Raw genomic sequence first — 5261 nt, forward strand, 5'->3', positions numbered from 1 at the left:
TCTCCGGAGGCAAAACAGTTTACTTTGGGCAGGTTTCTGAAGCATGCGAGGCAAGATATATGTTTTCTACAGAGTCTATAGTCTGAACTATATATCAAAAGGGCAGCCCGGTGCATTAAGCTCCCGCTATGCGCAGGGTCAGGGAAAGGGCCGGACCACAAGGGTACAAGGGTCTATTGTATGCGGTCTTACCTTGCATTTATGCAAGAGACCATTTCCACAGCTCGAACCAATGACCTCCTGGTCTCATGACATCAACTTTACCAGCTAAGCCAAGGCTCCCCTTCTAGTCTGAACTATATATGTGTTAAAGTAATTGACACGCATATTTAAAAAGCACAACCCAACTTCAAATTCTTGATTCACAACTGATGATTCCTACCTTTCTCTATTATGACATACACAATCAACAAGCTCCCTCAACTTCTCAAAACTGTTTTTTGTTTGCAGTTCTTTGCAGAAGCTGGTTTTCCTTGTCCTTCTTTCAGAAATCCATCGGATCATTTCCTCCGCTGTGTTAACTTCGATTTTTACAAAGTTAAGGCAACTCTAAGAGGGCCAATCAAGGTATATCTTTTAAGATCATCTTGTTACTAATTAAACTCCAAAAGTTTGCACGTTTTTTCTAGAGATTTGGGAATAACGTTTTAAATTGGTAAGTCTTTTCACCGTTGGGAACACTTGAAACATACTCATTATACACAATGTGTCTTTGTTTTGATAACAGCAATAAAATTGTCACTAATCCATATTAGTTGCCGCTTTGTTTAAGCAACATTAACATGGATTTATATATATTAACAATGTATCACAAATCTTATCTAGTTGTGTAGTTTAACCGGCTGAAGATGATTTTCTTTGTCTGGCTTTTTTAAAGAAAACAACCTTTAGGTGCAGTGACTATCCTCTAAACAAGATGACAACAGCAGAAGCAATTCGAATTCTTGTTGACTTCTATGATCGTTCTCAGTACTGCTACTTAGCAAATGAACACGTAGAAGAAATGTCCAAAGTTGTAAGTTTGAATGTAGCAAGCCTTGATCTTGATTTCTTCATCATCTGTCTAATTTTTCTCTTGTTAAATGTGATCGTTTTTTTTTCAACAGAAAGGAGAAGTGCTAAATTCTAAGGGTAGCCAAGCTAGTTTCTTTATGCAATCCTACACCTTAACCAAACGTTCATTGTTAATATGTCAAGAGACTTTGGTTATTACTGGAGTATAGTTCCATCCAGGTAACTCATTTCTCCTTGTAATCAATGTCTCCTACAAGAAGACGCGTTTGTTGCTTTATTTATCAAATTGACATTATGCAGGCAAGAGGTGCATGTGCAGCTTTCATCATTGGATTTATGACATTCATGTCGATAGGAGGTTTCCCTTCATTCGTGGAGGATATGAAAGTTCGTGCTTTGTACGACAGTCTAGAAAAAATTTCTTAACTATAATGATACATTGCCATGCAATTCTAATTATTCCGTCCCTTTTTTGCGGTCAAAACAGGTTTTTCAAAGGGAAAGGATGAATGGGCATTATGGTGTGGTTGCATTTGTCATAAGCAACACGTTATCTTCAATGCTGTTCCTTATATTGATTGCACTACTTTCTGACACTGTCTGCTACTTCATGGTTCGCTTCCATCCAGGATTCTCCCACTATTTGTTCTTTGTACTGGCGCTTTATGCCTGCATTACAGCGGTTGAGAGCCTGATGATGGCCATTTCCAGTGTTGTCCCTAATTTCCTCATGGGTAACGTCATAGGAGCTGGCATTCTGGTAGTGAAATCTGTTTCCCTTTTATTAGACTAAGAAATGTTTTGCTTATCTAAGAATCTAAAGTATATACAAATGCATACCACATTCCACACTTAACAATTGTGTATGTTTTCTGTGTTAGGGAATATCTATGGTGGTTTCTGGATTCTTCAGACTCCCCCATGACATACCAAAACCTTTCTGGCGTTACCCAGTGTCTTACATGACTAACGATTTTTGGGCTGTACAGGTAAACATTTGCTGCAGATTTTATACGCGTTGTTAATGAACTCAAAATGGAAATGTTTACACATCACAGGTAACAGTCAATAATATGTAGAATTTAGTCGCCTTAAAAATAAAACAATTAACCTAATACAACATGTTAAAATGCACTAATAGCATAAACAATTTTACAGTGTGTGTATAAGTTAAATCCATCGACCAAAAGTTTTCCTTCTCTAGCTGAAGCTGAGGGTCATATGGTATCTTATTTTGACTCTATTTATGAATCCTGTTACTCTTAACTTCGTGGTATCTCTAGGGGATATACAAAAATGACTTGAAGGGTTAATTTTTGATAACCAGAGTTTTGATCTTCCGAAGATCACAGGTGAATACGCACTAAAAGAAACATTCCAGATTGACGTGAACAGATCAAAATGGGTGGATCTAAGTGTCATCTTCTCAATGATAATCGTCTACCGCGTGATCTTCTTCATCATGATCAAGATCAACGAGGATGTTACTCCTCGGCTCCGAGGTTACATTGCTAGGACTAGGAAAAAAATGCAGCAGAAAAGTGCAATTCAGAATAAAACAGTGACTCCATAGGCTCTTGTTTTTAATCTCTTCAAGGATAGACCAAATATCAGGATCAAAAGGAATCAATCAGATAGAAAACAAAGCCAATTATTTGTTTATTCTTCTTTTTATAAGCCAATATAAAAATTTGTATTTTTATAATGTACGAGATGACAATGGTTTTTATAACCTTTATCCATTTTGTTCTTTTATTGGTTCTGTTCTCATCTTTGTTTCCAGTATATCAAAGAAAGTTAAATCCTGTTTGGCTTAACTTGTTAAACTGATTTTATAAATAACTTTGTATCTGTATTACCAGTCGAGTTACATCATTCCCAGTCAATCAACAGTAGTTTGGTAAAGCTTCCGAAGCACACCAGGCAAGATTGTCGATTATTCTATTTTCTCATTTTACCAATGTAAAATGGTCAAATTGGATCATTTTCATATCCAGACCTTCACCTTATACTATCTTCTTTCCTATCTCACATAACACCGAAACACATAAAAAGTTATTTGCACATAACAAAGCAAGCCTTATACTTAATGCAATTTTAACTTAAATCAGACAATATCACTTCCACTCTATACTCGAAAGTCTTGAAGATTGAATTTGCCTTAACTTCGTTTTCGACATAGTTAAGGCAAGTGTAAGAGAGTCAATAAAGGTATGTACGTATTAAAATCAATGAATATTTGATCATCAACTTGTTACTAATTAATTGAACTCTTAAATCGATTGCACGTTTATACGAGATTCCGAATTACGCAAACTTTTTGCACGTTAATTTCTTTAATATATGAGTTAACCGTGTGTGTTAACTGTTAAGTTATTGTTTAATCCCCCTATGCACGAGTTTTACTTAAAATACTTTCTCTCTCCTATGTTTCAAAATAGTTGTCACATTTTACTTTGGGAGAGTCATTTGACTCATTTTCACTGCAAAATTAAATTAGAATAATTTAATATTTTAAAATTTTAGATATTCAATTACTATACCTAAAGTACTATGATTTGTAATTTTTCTCATATCAATGCGTTTTGAATGTGCGGTGAAATTTGATATTTTCGACCGACTTGGGACAATTGATTTGGTGTTGGAAAATTTTTATACTCCTTGTTGAAGGATTTTAATGATTAATAAGGTATTAATTAATGTGAAAATATGATTAATAAAAGAAAACTTTTGAATAAAAGCGAAAGAAAAAGAGTAGACTTAAAAATTAATAGAATTCTCATGTGATACTTGATGTGGCATACGGGAACCACACCAATAAAATTGAGATTGCCTTTATATATTTAAAGTGATAGTTAATTCACTAAGAATAAGATAAAAGTGGAATAGAAACATTCATAAAATTAGCATGCTAAAGTAAATTTAACGGACAAGTAATTTAGTTAAAATTTTATGACTTTTTCAATCTAAAATTAAAGCAACAAGACATTTCATAATAAGTAACAACCATCCACAAACAATAACCCTCTAAGGAGGATGAAGCCTACATAGTTTTATTACATAACAAAAACATTCTTATTAACATTTTAAGTTGAAATAAACGACATGGGTCATGGTGCAGTGGTGAGACTACTCTACCCTTAATCAGAGTCTCGAATTTGAGCTCTGGGTAGAGAAAAAGTTTTGTTGGGAGCGCTATCCCTTAATGAGCCCTGCAATGTATGATCTGGATTAGCCGGGGCTTCAATGAGAATACCGAACACCGAATGAAATTAAAAAAAAAAAAAAAGGTTGAATTCTACTGTTAGCAAACATCAAATAAACAATTAAAACGAATTCCTTTCAAATTATCGTCAACATAATTTCTCTTTGGCGTTTTCAATTTCTTCACATAATTGTTTTTCCCATATTTTTTCTTCTTCTTCATTTGTTGTTCATCATATCCCTTTTCACCCATAAGTATCACTACTTCTCCTTTTCTTTGGCCTTGCGAATATAACTTCAACTTGATTTCTTTCAATTCTTGGCGTAATTGCATTTTTCAAATCTCTTTTTTTTTTTTTTTTTTTTTTGAATATAAGTTCAACTTAAATTCTTCCATCTCTCCATCCAATTGATTTTTCCACATCTCTTTTTTCTTCTTCATTTGTGGTTAATCATCGTCTTCCTCACCAATCAACAACAAAATTTTGTTTTCTCTCTGGCTATGTAAGTGTAAAAAAGACTTGACTTTTTCGATTTCTTCAAGTAATTCCTTTTTTCACATTTCCTTTTTTTTTTTTTTCTGGCAACAAGCCATTTCCTTTTTCTTCTGGCAACAAGCCCTGTAGAATTGCAGGGTTCGTAACACGTAACAGAAGACAAAAGTAATTTCAGACAAAATTTCAACTCACAATTTAATAGTGTTAATTTAGTGTAATACAAACTTTCAATAAAGTGTATTTCTCATGAAACTTTTCTGAAGAAATTTTTTTTTTCTCATAACCCTTTATATAGAATCACCTATGAACCTATGAATCCTTTTTCTATCTGGTTAAGGTAATAATTTATGAATCCTTTTCTTATTTGGTTAAGGTAATAATTTACTTGAGGTAGAAGTAAACACGTAGATGTACTTTTTATTTTAACAGGTTTTGGACTTCACAGGTAAATGTCTTCCAATTTCAAGTTGGAATTACAAGGCATACATATATAGACCCATTCAAAAATGCTTTGTTTCTTAGCCAAAATTTGTGTGCTCTTAAGAT

The 5261-nt window shown here is 33.7% G+C and overlaps 1 pseudogene; it reads left to right on the forward strand.

Annotated features, from left to right (window-relative positions):
• Window positions 1-16: 16 nt before the first annotated feature.
• Window positions 17-2767, forward strand: LOC107874006 (annotated as a pseudogene).
• Window positions 2768-5261: the final 2494 nt, after the last annotated feature.

This window comes from Capsicum annuum, chromosome 6 (assembly GCF_002878395.1).
Source record: "Capsicum annuum cultivar UCD-10X-F1 chromosome 6, UCD10Xv1.1, whole genome shotgun sequence".
Taxonomy (NCBI): Eukaryota; Viridiplantae; Streptophyta; class Magnoliopsida; order Solanales; family Solanaceae; genus Capsicum; species Capsicum annuum.